This window comes from Nomascus leucogenys, unplaced genomic scaffold (assembly GCF_006542625.1).
Source record: "Nomascus leucogenys isolate Asia unplaced genomic scaffold, Asia_NLE_v1 Super-Scaffold_3019, whole genome shotgun sequence".
Classification (NCBI taxonomy): Eukaryota; Metazoa; Chordata; class Mammalia; order Primates; family Hylobatidae; genus Nomascus; species Nomascus leucogenys.
In genome coordinates this window covers 1,504,899-1,519,997 of record NW_022095789.1, presented here as the reverse complement: position 1 = coordinate 1,519,997, position 15,099 = coordinate 1,504,899, and the positions used below count along the sequence as shown (strand labels likewise).

The 15,099-nt window shown below is 49.5% G+C and overlaps 1 pseudogene; it reads right to left on the bottom strand.

Annotated features, from left to right (window-relative positions):
* Positions 1-12,006: 12,006 nt before the first annotated feature.
* On the bottom strand, positions 12,007-13,287 carry LOC100605763 (annotated as a pseudogene).
* Positions 13,288-15,099: the final 1,812 nt, after the last annotated feature.

Here is a 15,099-nt window from a genome sequence, read left to right as displayed (position 1 = left end):
TCGGTCCCCGGGGAGCTGCCTCCCCAACGCGCCACGCCTGACGTCCGGGTCTCCACAGGAGTCCCTCCCAGTCCAGCTTTGGTTTTTCTTCCAGAAACGGGCGCCTGGCTCCCAAGATCGGAGAGGACAAGTGAAAAGCCCGGCCCACTGCCTGTCCCGAGTCTCTACCCAGCTCGGCTCCCTCTGGTACCAGGATAGGGTTCTCCCAGCTGGAGAGTGGACGCCACTTGCAAGTCCTGGAACGGTCTACACCGTCCACCTCCGCAAATGGTGCCCCCACTTGGCTCCCTGGGGCCTAAGGCTTGGCCTGCCCTTGGCAAGATGGACCCCGGGAAGAGCAGGATGGGTGCCATTCGGTCAGGGAATCCCAGTACTGGGACCCTGGGCTAGAAGTGGGAGAAGGGGCTGCGACTCCGGGTGGCACATGCCCTGGACCCTGAGAACTACCCACTCTGCTCCCGGAACTACTCGCCCCGCTCCCCAGAGAGGCGCTACTGCAGGAGGCCCGGGGCTCTCCAAGGCTGGCCTCACAGCAGGGGCTCTGCCTGCTCTAAGACTGTGCTGGGTGCGCATTACAATGGCTCCTTTTTCCAGGTTTTATTGAAATTATCTGAACCTCTCCCCCGCAACTGGAGCACGCACACCCTCTCTTATTAGCTGGAAGAAGAAGCTGAACTAAAGAGGCTCTCTAAGACTCCTCTTTTGAATTTGGGCAAAATTAGCCTGGAAGTCTTCCAAGTTCCCACCCCACCAAGATCACCCCTCCCTCCAGCCTGCCCCTCAATTCACCCCCTCACAACCAGCATCTGGATGCCCAGGGAGCGCCTCACTGCTGTAATGGCACCCTACAAGCAGCCCAAGGTTGGGGAGGGTAGGAGTCAGCTGCACAGAGTGGCCATTGCCCAGGTATGTGGGTGTCGGGGAGGTTGGGGAGAGAATGACTGTGTGTGTTTGGGGGGTCATCAGTATCTGTATATGGCTAGGAAGCTATATGGCTGAAGGCTTTGGGGCTTAGGGACCAATCAAATTTGGTTGCAGGACTCCTGAGTCACCTGAGCCCTGGCGTCCTTGTTCCTCTGAATGGGACATAGGTAGTCACTGTATTTTGTCTAGTGGACAGGTTACCTCTGGGAGAATCCAGCATTTCCTACAGTGTGATGGGCCCATGTTGCCCCAGGGTAAGGAGGACGCAAGGCACGCCAAGAAGCAGGGCCTCAGGCCTAAGTGCTGGCAAGGCGAAGGGGAGCGGGGTGCTGACAGCCAGCTCCTGACCACACCGGCCCTCCAGTTGCAGGGAAGGGATAGGCGCCCCCGGGTGAAGGAAGTCAGGTCACCTTGCCTATCTCCAGAAGACAAAACTGCTCTGGGTGAAACTACCTACCTGAGTAGCAGTGGACGAACTGTTCAGACCCCAAGACCACCTTCCCTCCACTGGTACAACCTCTTCTGCTTTTCTGTCAGACTCCTCAGATAGCACAACTGGAATTCTGATTCTTACAGAATCCTGCAAATATTTATCAGGCACCTACCTAGTGCCCAGCAGGGAGCCAGAAGCTGGAGATTTGTCTTGGACCCAAGAAGTTCCTGCTGGACACTGGGACATACCAGGATAGGATCCTGTGAGCCAGGCCAGGCTTCTAGAGGGGATCCTCTCCCTCTCTCCCATGTGGGAGACTTGGCTCCACTCTGCGAAATTCTTCTTCTGAGCACACCCGCAGGCACTGCGTTTTGTACATTGGAGGGGGCTGGAGAGGAAAGGAATGGGAGGGTCAGAGCAGCCCTGGCCTGGGGCCCCTGCGGAAGCCCTTGGTCCTGAAAGCCGTGACTGGACACAGGACCTCCTTCTACACACTGATGGGCAGGGGACTTCCCTTGTGTGCTGACTTTCCACAGCCACCACTATTCAGATCCAACTGTTTCCTGCTTCCTGAGACATTGTCCCAGCTAAGCTAAGTGTCCCCAGCAGCCTTGCCGTCCCAGATCCGGGTGGCAGGCAGCAGCAGTGAACCCACAGGGGAACCCTCTTGGCTGCAGCACCTCCATGTTGCCAGGGCGGGGCCCTGGGTGCTGGCAGCTGTCCCGCCTCTGCAAAACCTCAGGTCTGTGGCACCTCCTGCCTGCTGCTTCCTTGGAGGCTATGCAAAATGTCCCAGGCACTCCTTCCTGCCCTCTGGGGACCATGTTGGAGGTGAGGGGTCAGATCCCAGGGGAGGTCCCATACCCTGGGGGTGGGAGGGAGAGTGGTGTTGCAGGCAGGAGAGACAGTGTGGTGGGCAGAAGACTAGACTGCCGAGCCCTGGTGTGGCAGCGGCTGTGCGTCTCCCTGGATGCCTGAACCGCTTGCCCATTTGAGACGGGCTGTGAGGGTCAGGTGGTTCAGGGAGGGAAGGATGGCAGGGCCACTGCTCCTACCCCCACCCCCCCAACCTCTCTGGGCTCTGAAGCAATGTATCAAACTTCCCATTCCCCTGTCAGAGCCATCTATCCACCATCCATCCGTCCATCCATTCGGCCGTCCATCCATTCGGCCGTCCATCCACCATCCATGTGTCCACCATCCATCCTGTTATCCGTCCATTCAGCAAATATCCATGGAGCCCCTGCCCTGTGCCAGTGTTGTTCTAGGCACAAGGGATACTTCAGCAAAAGCCATTCATTCTATTTGGGGGATAAACAATAACTAAGCAAATAAACAAGAAGATAACAGTAGTGCTGCGCTGCACTGAATAATGGATCCACATTGCCCCAGGACGGCACTGCCCACACCGTGATGTACAAAAAGCGATGCACAGGAGGGCCAGAGCCTGGCCCCACCTAACAAGGGGTCCACCGAGCCCCTCCCTCGTTATCCGCGGCCGTCCTCATGACACCCCCGCTACCTGCTGCACAGGCCAGAGACCCGGGAGTTCCTATACTCCGTTCCTCCTCACGCACCCGCCGTGACCTCAGCGAGTTGTGGGCAGGTGGGGTCACTTCACGCACCCAGTCTTCCCACTTCTCTCCAGCCTTCCCACCATGCCCAGCCCATGCCATCGTCATGCCCACCCCACCACAGCAAAGCCTCTGCCAACATCCATCCGCTTCAACTTGTGCTTGCCACGGCAGCTGCCCATGTTTCTCAAGTGTGACCAGGTCGCACTGCTGTTGGGATTAAAACCTGCAGCCAAATAGAATCTGAAGTGGCCACCACAGTCCATGAGGCCTGGTCTGACCAGGCCGCTAGCCACCCTGCCCCACTTCTCTCCGCCCCTTGTTCTCCTCTCTAAGCCCCACCGCAGCCCTGCCTTTCACGCTCCGGGCTCTGTACTTGCAGCCGCCTGTGCTGTGAAGACACTCTGCCCAGTCCTGGCACGGCTGGCTCCCTACTCATCAGACACTCTGGCCTCCTTCTCTAAGAGAGCCTGCCCCATCTCTCTCCCCTCCTCGGCCAGGACAGCCACCCCCTTCCCAGTCTGGCTTCCACCAGCCTCTGAGTCTTGGCAAACCAGAAACTCCCCGCTGGCTGGGGAAACTGTCTGATTGGCTGGGGGCGGACAGAGCCTGGCTAAGGCCTGACTAAGTTGGAGGGCTATGTGAGAAAAAAATGGTTCCAGTAAGTGCTTGGAAGCCTGTAATTTGGGGCAGCAGCAAGCTGGGGACAGGCCAAGGCTGAGGGTGGGACAATGGGCATTAGGGCTCAGAGAACCTGGATCCTGTGTGATCTCGCTTTTCCTCGTCTGCCATCTGGAGCCAGGGAGAAATGAGCTCCCACGTGCTCTGTGTCTCTGTCTTTGTCTTTCTCTCTCTCTCTCTGTCTCTCTCACACACACACACAACCTGCCATGAGACTCACAACGGCTCAGTGCAGCCGGCGAGGTGGGCAGGAGGGAAGGGCAGCCAGAGCAGCGAGGGAAGTGGAAGGAAAGAGAACCCAGGCTCCCTGTATGCTCTCTAAATGCTTTAGAGCTGGCCGGGGCTCTGGAGGTGTCTTATCCTGTTTAATCCTCACAGGCACTCGATGACGACCACAGCGACGGCCCTTTCCAGAGTGCGGACTCTGTGCTGGGCTGCTCAAGCTTTCACCTCGTCTCCACGGGCACTCCACTGATGGCGGCGTGGAGCGCGGGGGTCCAGTGCCGGGCCAGGCAGGCTTACCAGCGGCTGCTGAGTGCTCACCAGGCCCTGTGCTTTCCTTGCCTCCTGTCTCACCTCCTGCCTCCTGACAACACCTCCCAAATAAACGCCCTCATTGATGGACATTTCGGTACTTTCCATTTTTTGATGACTGTGAATGGTGATGCTAATGAACGACCATGTACCAACTTTTGTGTGAGAGCATTTCACTTCTCTTAGGTCAAACTGTTGGGCGGCATGGCAGTTCTGCTGGCTGTCTGAAGGACTGCCACGCCGTTTTCCAAAGCAGCTGCACCAACGTGCATTCCCGCCAGCAGCGAGAGGGCTTGGATTTCACCACATCCTTGTGACCCGTTGTTGTTACCCCAATATGTGGTTCCAGCCATCCTAGTGAATGGGAAGTGGTATCTCATTATGACTTGGATTCGCATTGCTGTGATGACTAATGATATTCAGCGTCTTTTCGTGTGCTTACTGTGTATGTCTTCTTTGGAGATGGACACATAGAGTGTGTGTGTGTGTGTGTGTGTGTGTGTGTGTGTGTATCACATCATGTGATTGTGGGGGCTGGCAAACCTGAATTATATAGAGTAGGCCTGCAAGCTGGAAATTCAGAGAAGAGTTGTAGTCTTTTTTTTTCTTTTTTTTGAGACAGATTGTCGTGCTGTCACACAGGCTGGAGTGCGGTGGCATGATCTCGGCTCACTGTAAGCTCTGCCTCCCAGGTTCACACCATTCTCCTGCCTCAGTCTCCCTAGTAGCTGGGACTACAGGCACCCACCACCACGCCCAGCTAATTTTTTTATATTTTTAGTAGAGATGGGGTTTCACTGTGTTAGCCAGGATGGTCTCGATCTCCTGACCTCATAATCCACTTGTCTCGGCCTCCCAAAGTGCTGGGATTACAGGCGTGAGCCACTGGACCGGGCTGAGTTGCAGTCTTGAGTCTGAAGTTTGTAGGCTGGAAACCATCAGGGTTTCTACGGTGCAGTCTTGAGGCAAACTGCTGCTTCTTCAGGAAACTTCAATTTTTGCTCTTTGCTTGCATGAGGCTCTCCCTCCCCAACATGTTATGAAGAGTAATCTCCTTACTCAAAGTATCCTGATTAAAATGTTAATCACATACAAAAAATACAATCACAGCAACAGCTAGACTAATGTTTGGCCAAACAACCTGGCACCATAGCCTAGCCAAGATGGCAAAATTAACCCTCACGTGTATACACACATGGGTGAGCATCCACGCGTAGATTTTTGTGCTCTGTCCACTGAGAAGGCCGAGAAGCAACAATGCCGCAGTAGCAATGAGCACACCAGCACCTAAATCTTGGTTTCTAATACCACTCTCCAGGGAAAGGAACCAGAGTTCCTTGGAGAATGGTTGCTTCTAGCACTGGGCCAGGAAATACTCAAGATGTGCTTGGAGCATCAGAAAGTCAGAAAATGGTAAAACAAGTAAACAAACCAAACAACCCAACCAACCCCCTATGATAGGGCTGGGTCAAAGAGATGTGGGGGTCAACTGAAAGAGCTGCCAGTAGCCAAAACTGGAACGATTTGAGCAACACAATACATCAAGTAGTACTGGATTGTGGCCCAGAGTATATGACCAATATCCATGAGCCAATATTGATATGAATATAAATAAATGACTGAATAAATAATGAAGGAGAAGGACAAATATTCTGTGCAGGAGAATTCCAAACAAGTTATGTACTTACCCCACCCTTACAGACAGAGCGTGTAACTCCCCACTTCTGAGGTGGGAGCTGTGGTCAGTGACTTCCTTCCAAAGAGTACAGTGTGGAAGTGGGGCGGAGTCACTGCAGAGCAGGGACACCTGACGAGCACCACCCCAGCCAGGTGGTCAAGGTCAGCATCCACAGTGGTAAGCCCAGCGCTATCCCCAGTAGCAAAGACATGAATGAACCCAGGTGCCCATCAAGGGTAGATTGGATAAAGAAAATATGGGGCCGGGCGTGGTGGCTCACGCCTGTAATCCCAGCACTTTGGGAGGCGGAGGCGGGCGGATCACGAGTTCAGAAGATCGAGAGCATCCTGGCTAACACGGTGAAACCCCGTCTCTACTAAAAAGTACAAAAAATTAGCCGGGCGTGGTGGCAGGTGTCTGTAGTCCCGGCTACTTGGGAGGCTGAGGCAGGAGAATGGTGTGAACCCGGGAGGCGGAGCTTGCAGTGAGCCGAGTTCGCGCCACTGCACTCCAGCCTGGGAGACAGAGCAAGACTCCGTCTCAAAAAATAAATAAATAAAATAAAACAAAAATACAAAAATTAGCTGAGTGTGGTGGCGTGTGCCTATAGCCTCAGCTACTCAGGAGGCTGAGGCAGGAGACTCACTTGAACTCGGGAGATGGAGGTTGCAGGGCACAGAGATCATGCCACTGCACTCCAGCCTGGGTGACAGAGACTCTATCTCAAAAAAAAAAGGGACTGAGGACTCAAAAAGTGTGGAGAGCAGGAGCAGGGGAAGGGCTGAAAAACTACCTGTTGGGTACTGTGTTCACTATTTGAGTGACAGGTTCACTAGAAGCCCAAACCTCAGCACCACACAGTTTATCCATGTAACAAACCTGCACATGCACCCACTGAATCTAAAATTTTTAAAAAGCGATAAGCCGTGTTACTAGCAGATACCCTTGGTGTGATGTGATGTGATGAGAATGACATTTCCCCGTGGGCTTCCTCCCCGTGACACAGGGGCCACCCCAGCCACAGCCCCGGCCCAGACAGTATTGAGCCCCTGAGCCCCCAGCACTTGTGTGTACAGCTCCCATCCCCCTGTCCCCCTCACCCGGCCGGCTCTACCTTATTTTGACGTCATAGCTGAGCCCCGTGCTGGGAGGTGGCCATGGTACAGCCTGTAAGTAGGGCTGTAAATAGTCACAATGGGCCTGTAAATAGTCCAGCCCCATTACCACATGCTGGTCCAGACAGCTGGCTGCAGGTGAGCTGTTTCTAGAACGGGTTTATATGATGAGAAAAATAGAAGGGACAGAACAGTGTGTTCCCAGATCACACCTGCAGCTCCCACAGGCTGGGGTGGGGGTCTGGGGCCCGGCTCTGCTGGCTCAGTCACTTTGCTTCTCCTCAAGTTCCCGCTGTGGAACTGGGCACTGTTCCCACCAAACCGTCTGCTCTCCAGTCCCACGGGGGTTGCTGCCAGTCATCCTACGGCCTCTCCGCTTAGGCTTTGAAACTGATTCATTGTTCTTTTGCTGTATTTTCTTTGTAAGTTTCAGAATTCTCTGTTTATTTATGATAATTTGGGAAGGATCCTGGGAGAGTGAAAACAAATGAAGGGCTCAATCTGCCGAGTTTCACTGGAGGCCCCACTGATCCTTCCACCATGCTCAAATGCCTGCAGGAAATCTGAGGAATCATCTTTCCTACCCTAAGACCCTGGGACTTAGCACTGGCCCTGAGGCCCCTGACAGGCATAAACTAATCAGCAAATGTGCAGGAAAAATGCGGAGCTGCAAGATCAAAGTCAGATGCCCACTCTCCCTAAAGGCCTGGATTCCCCTGGAAACCCACGTCCCCACTGCCTGGAAGGAGGGATGTGGCTCTGGGCATCAACTGGTCCAGGCTGGAGGCGGTTCCCCATATCCCATCTTCCCAGCGCCCAAGGCAGCCTCTCAGGGGAGTCTCATCACCTCCCCCCATCATCACAGAGCAGCCTGCTCCTGGCCTGTATCCAAACACCCCTGGGGGCGGCCGCCCTGGGCGTGCTCCCCTTTCCCTGATGGCCGCTAGAACTCCGTGAATAGAGGCTCCCAGGGTCACCCAGACAGTCCCTGACCCCACATTGTCCCAACACACGAGGTTTCACCCCGGAGGAAATAGGAAAAGGGCGTGAATCCCACTGGCTCCCCTCACAACAGGAAAGCTACACGCTATCACTTGGGCGCAAGGCGGGCTATGAGGCTGGAGTAAAGCTCCCAGGGATGCCTCCTGGAGTCTTTTTTTTTTCCTTTGCTATTGTGAGTAGTGCTGCAATAAACATATATGTGCCTGTGTCTTTATAACAACAATTTATATTCCTTTGGGTATATAACCAGCAATGGGATTGCTGGGTGGAATGGTATTTCTGTATTTATATCTTTGAGAAATCACCACACTGTCTTCCACAATGGTTGAACTAATTTACACTCCTGCCAACGGTGTATAAGCATTCCTTGTTCTCCAAAACCTCGCCACCATCTGTTATTTTTTTATTTTTTAATAATAGCCATTCTGACTGATGTGATATGGTATCTCATTGTGGTTTTGATTTGCATTTCTTTAATGATCAGTAATATTGAGCTTTTCTTTTCTTTTTTCTTTTCTTTTTTCTTTTTAAGAGAGAGTCTCGCTCTGTTTCACCCAGGCTGGAGCGCAGTGGTGCCATCTTGGCTCACTGCAATCCCCGCCTCCCGGTTCAAGTGATTCTCCTGCCTCACCCTCCTGAGTACCTGGGATTACAGACGTGCATCACCACACTCAGCTAATTTTTGTATTTTTAGTAGAGACGGGTTGGGTGGGGGTTTCACCATGTTCGCCAGGCTGGTCTTGAACTGCTGACCTCAGGTGATACACCTGCCTTGGCCTCCCAAAGTGTTGGGATTACAGGCGTTAGCCACCGCACCTGGCCAAGCTTTTTTTCATATGCTGGTTGGCCTCATGTTTGTCTTCTTTTGAAAAGTGTTTGCTCATGCCCTTTGCTCACTTTGGAATATTGTTGTTTTATGGCCGGATGCGGTGGCTCAGGCCTGTAATCCCAGCACTTTGGGAGGCCGAGGCCAGATCACCTGAGGTCAGAAGTTCAAGACCAGCCTGGCCAACGTGGCAAAACCTCGTTTCTACTAAAAAAATACAAAAAATTAATGGCCTGGTGTGGTGGTGGATTACTTCAGGCCAATATCCTTGATTAACATCGATGCAAAAATCCTCAACAAAATACTAGCACACCAAATCCAGCAGCGTATCAAAAAGCTTGTCCACCATGATCAAGTAGGCTTCATCCTCAGGATGCAAGACTGGTTCAACATATGCAAATCAATAAATGTGATTCATTGCATAAACAGAACTAAAGACAAAAACCACATGATCATATCAATAGATGCAGAAAAGGCTTTTGATAAAATTCAACATCCTTCATATTAAAAATTCAATAACTAGGTATTGCAGGAACATACCTCAAAATAACAAGAGCCATGGGCTGGGCACAGTGGCTCATGCCTGTAATCGCAGCACTTTGGGAGGCCGAAGTGGGCAGATCACCTGAGGTCAGGAGTCCGAGACCAGCCTGGCAAACATGGTAAAACCCCATTTCTACTAAAAAATACAAAAAAAATTAGCCAGGAGTGGTGGCACGTGCCTGTAATCACAGCTACTAGGTAGGCTGAGGCAGGAGAATCACTTGCACCCATTAGGCGGAGGTTGCAGTAAGCCAAGATCGTGCCATTGCACTCTAGCTTGGGCAAGAAGAGTGAAACTCCATCTCAAAAAATAAATAAATAATAAAATAGAATAAATAAATAAATAAATAAATAACAAGAGCCATCTGTCACAAACCCACAGCCAACATCGTACTGAATGGGCAAAAGGTGGAAGAATTCCCCCTGAAAACCAGCACAAGATAAGGATCACCTCTCTCACCACTCCTTTTCAACATTAGAAACCCTGGCCACAGAAACCAGACAAGAGAAATGAATTAAGGGCATTCAAATAGGAAAAGAGGAGATCAGACACTTTTATAGGTAATGTGTTACATGCTTCGAATTTTCAGGTATAAGATCTCACATTGTGGCACTACTCACAATAGCAAAGACTTGGAACCAACCCAAATGTCCAACAATGATAGACTGGATTAAGAAAATGTGGCACATATACACCATGGAATACTATGCAGCCATAAAAAAGGATGAGTTCATGTCCTTTGTAGGGACATGGATGAAGCTGGAAACCATTATTCTCAGCAAACTATCGCAAGGACGAAAAACCAAACACTGCACGTTCTCATTCATAGGTGGGAATTGAACAATGAGAACACATGGACACAGGAAGAGGAACATCACACACTGGAGCCTGTTGTGGGGTGTGGGGAGGGGGGAGGGATAGCCTTAGGAGATATGCCTAATGTAAATGACGAGTTAATGGGTGCAGCACACCAACATGGCACATGTATACATATGTAAACAAACCTGCACGTTGTGCACATGTACCCTGGAATTTAAAGTATAATAAAAATATATATATATAAAAAATAAAAATAAATTTGACTGAACAATTGTTTATTCATAAAATATTTTGGAAAGGAACACAAAACATGGTAATAGTGGTTTTCTCTTGATTGGAGATAATTTTTTTTTTTTATAACAGCATCATTTATCCTGTTTTCTAAATAAGACACCAACACCAGAAAAAAAAAAAAAAGAGGAAAAAACGGATTATAAGTTAAAACAAAAATCTATCTGTGTAAGTCTTTACTTGTGCAAGTCTGTACAAGTCAGTAACGTCTGGTCTCTGTAGAGCCAGAACTTCAGAGAAGGTGAATTAATTGTCATCACAGCCCCCCAACTTGCTTGGGGGTTTGTACATCAAGAGACAACATGAAGAGAATCACTTGAGACCAAAAGAATTACTTACAAAGAAAGATTTCCTAGAATGTTCTACTGATTGCTCATAGAGACGCTAACAGTTGCTCTAACCCCAAATTTTTTAAACATCTCAAGATGGCAACATGAGTATAGAAAACCCCAACACTCATCACCCAATGAATCATTTCTCCAATCATGGGAATGAGGGAAGGATGTAGGAAAGGCTGTTTCATCAGGACTCGTTAGGGAGGGGTGGAGTCCAGAGGCAGCCACGGCAGAGCTTTCCTTGTCTTCAGCCTGGGCCAAATGAGGCTCTAAGTCCTCAGGGCCTGACAACAAAGTTCTCTGCAGGTTTGGAATGGCCAATGTGCAATAATGGCATCAGCCACAAGAGTGAAACTTGAATCGTGCATGAGGGTCTATAGATCACTGATTATTGCACTATCAATCTCACCTCCCACCCATAAGAGATTACCCAGATAATCAGCCTGTGGCACATACTACTACTACCTACTTGGGAACAAGGGAGAGGAAGGAATTACAAATGAAAACTTCTGAAATGACCACTTCTTATTCCAGCTTAAGCTAGAACAAATGTTTGAATAAATCACCTGCATTAAATAACATTTAAAATATGGTACCTTCAGCACATTATAAATATGAAATGTCCCCTCTCCCAACCCCATTTACTTCAGTGCACAGAGTCTCCCAGGCAAGCTTTTCCATCGCTCAGCCAGTGGAATGGATGGCGTGCGCCAGATGTTACACAAAGCATTTATTTCTCCAAGAAGGCTGAGAGCCACGAGAATTCATCTCCTTCTGCTAGGACCTCTGCCCCAAGCTTCTGGAGACATAGTGAATTGGACCCGACAGGGAAAGTAGCTACGTGATCCACTAATGAAAATGCACAGGACAGTGGACCCCTTCCTGCTCTTCTCCATGGCAGAGAGACTTAAAGATAATTAATAAGAATAGCTGTCCCTTCAAACTCAGAGGAAGTCTTCAAAAACAAGTACAAGCAAAAAATAAAGAAATAAAAGGAAAGTAAATCAACCCCCCCAAATACTCCTGAAAGTAAAACAGTCTCATGGTGACTGACGTCTGGACGAAGTTGAGGCAGAAAAGACTGACAAAGCTGGAAGTGGCCGGCCACAAAAGTGCCTTAAAGAATCCACGACAGTGCACTCCATTTCCAAGGCTGAGTAGCTATTCCCAGGAAGTTCACATTTTTCTATTAAGAAGAAAACAAAACAAAACAAAACAAAATAAAACTAAAACCCACTCCAGAAAAAGGGTCAAGAGAAGAGCACTGTAGAAAGCCAAGCAGCTGAGCGCCGGCGGATGATGAAGAGCCCGCGCTGAAGCTGGCCCAGGTAGACCCTCATCTCGGTGCTGTCACTTGTCTTCCTCACCCAGATCTCATTGGCTCCTACAGAACTGATCACGCGGCTCAGTTTCTGGTTGTCCTTTGACTCCAGATAGATGGCCTGGCTCTTGTGGTACCGTCTTTTGTCATAGTACAGTTGGCCATCTTCTATCCGAGCTTCAAACCTCTGGGCTGGAGATTCCGCGCGTGTCGCAGGCAAGTGCTCAGAGAGGATGGAGATGCTGGTCTCTTGGGTGACTTCAGCTTATTTAATGTTCTTAGATCCTCCATGATCTGTTGTTTGTTTTTTTTTTTTTGAGACGGAGTCTCGCTCTGTCGCCCAGGCTGGAGTGCAGTGGTGCAATCTCGGCTCACTGCAAGCTCCGCCTCCCGGGTTCACGCCATTCTCCTGCCTCAGCCTCTCTGAGTAGCTGGGACTACAGAGGCGCCCGCCACGACGCCCGGCTAATTTTTTGTATTTTTAGTAGAGACGGGGTTTCACCGTGGTCTCTATCTCCTGACCTCGTGATCCGCCCGCCTCGGCCTCCCAAAGTGCTGGGATTACAAGCGTGAGCCACCGCGCCCGGCCCATGATCTGTTCATCTGTTAACAAATAGTTTAGCTGGGCTGGAGCAGGTTTCCTCCTCTTGTCTGGGATGGGGACGGGATCATGTGGTCGCCTCCGCAACTTTCCGGTCATGATAGGTCTCACCTCCACAGAATCTCCATTCGGTTCCATTGTCAGCTTTTCGTTTTCGATCATTTTCTTCTTTTCTTCTCGCTCAGCAATCAAGGTTCTCTTTCAGCTCAACCTTCTTGTTTTCAAATTCTTTCACTGCTGCCTTCTTTTCTTTCATGTAATTTCGTTCCACTTGTTCAGTTTCCAGCTGGAGGAAGAGTTCACATCCCGTATCCTCTCTTTGTGCTGCTGACCTAGTTTTTTCATTCTCTTCTGATATTCCTGTAATGTACCTCTTGAGAGAAGCCAGTTCGTCCTGATACATCTGTTCCTTCACTTCCGCATAGTCTCCTTCATCATGCTTTGCCAGGTCAGTTTCACTAGCATCATCAGTGTCTTCGTCCGACTCGCGGCCTGACAGCTGCGCTCGTCGTTCTTGGCGCTCTCCAGCTCTTCGTCCTCCCCGGGGTAGTACTCGGGGACCCGCGGTGCTCCAGCTGGGGCCGGGGCCGGCAGCCCCGCGACACTCATGTCGCCTCTGACCGCAGCTGAGCGGGGTCCACGGACATCGCGGCCACCCACGCTCGGTACTCGCCGTCTGCCTGGCAGTGTCCGAGGGAGCCCCCAACTCTAGGAGCGGCAGCCTCGGCGACCCCTTCCCCGTCTCCGCCGACCTCTGCCCCCCGCCAACTTTTTTTTTTTTTTTTCCAAGATGGAGTTTCACTCCTGTTGCCCAGGCTGGAGTGCAGTGGCGCAATCTCAGCTCATTGCAACCTCTGCCTCCCGGGGTCTAGCAATTCTCCTGCCTCAGCCTCCCGAATAACTGCGGTTACAGGCATCCACCACCACACCCGGCTAATTTTTGTATTTTCTGTAGAGATGGGGTTTCACCATGTTGGCCAGGCTGGTCTCGAACGCCTGACCTCAGGTGATTCACCCACCTCAGCCTCCCAACGTGCTGGGATTACAGGCATGAGCCACCACTCCTGGCCAAACTCTTCTTTTTTAAAACTAAATGTTCCTGTGTCTATTTGAGGTTGACGGCATGATGTTAAAGGTACACGTCAATAGTAAAATGGTTATTAGAGTCAGCAAGTTCACATACCTACCGTCTCACATAGGTGCTTTTTGTGTGTGTCGGGGCAGCGAAAATCTACTAATTCAGCAAAAATCCCAAGACAGTGTCCTCGTGTTATACATTAGGTCTCTGGTCTTGTTCATCCGACGTCTGCTACTTTGCGTGTTTTGGCCTTCATCTCCCCACTTCCTGCTGATTGTTTTTGTCGTCTTTGGAGAAATGTCTGTTCAGGTCTCTTGTTAGCTTTTTAACAGGGTTATTTGTCTGCTTAAGTTGTAAGCGTTGTTCATTGATTTTGGATATTGGCAGTTGATCAGTTAGTGACTTGCAAATATTTTTCCCAGTTTGTAGGTTGCCTTTTTTTGGTTTCCTTTGCTGTGCACAAGTGTTTTCGTTTGATGTAACCCTCCTTGTTGACTTTTGCATGTAGCCTGGCTTTCGGTGGGTTATCTGAAAAATCACTGCTAAGGCCAACGTCAAGGGGGCTGTCCCCTACGTTCTCTTCTAGGAGTTTTATGGTTTCATATCTTATGTCTTTTATCCAGTTTGAGTTGATTTTCTATAGGGTGTAAGATAAGGGCCCAATTTCATTGTTTTGCCTGTGAAAATCCAGTTTCATAGCATCATTTCTTGAAGAAACTGTCTTTTTTCCACTGTGTCCTCTTGGTTGCTCTTGTTGAAAATTAGTTGACAGTATATGTTTTGATTTATTTCTAGGCTTCCTATGCTGTTCCATTGGTCTATGCTTTCGTTTTGATGCCAATACCATATACTGTTTTTATTACTATAGCTTTGTATGTAATTTTAAATCAGGTAGTGTTATGCCTCCAACATTAATTTTTTCCCTCTGTATTGTGTTAGCTTGGGGTTTTTGTGGTTCCATGTGAATTGTAGGATTGTATTTTTCTATGTCTGTGAAAAATGCTATTAGGATTTTGATAGGGATTGTCTTAAAATTTTATATTTGCTTTGGATAGTATGCCATTTTAACAATTTTAATTCTTCCAATTCAGAAATGTGGGATGTTTTTACATTTTTTGTGTATTCTTAAATTTCTTTCATGAGTGTTTTATAGTTTTCAGTGTACTAGTCTTTCACCTTCTTGTCTAAATTTATTCCTAAGTATTTTATTTTGATTGGTGCTACCGTAAATGGGATTGTTTTCTTGATTTGTTTTTCAGCTAGATCGTTATTTGTGTATAGAAATGCTCCTGATTTTTGTATGTTGAGTTTATATGCTGCAACTTTACTGAATTCATTTATTA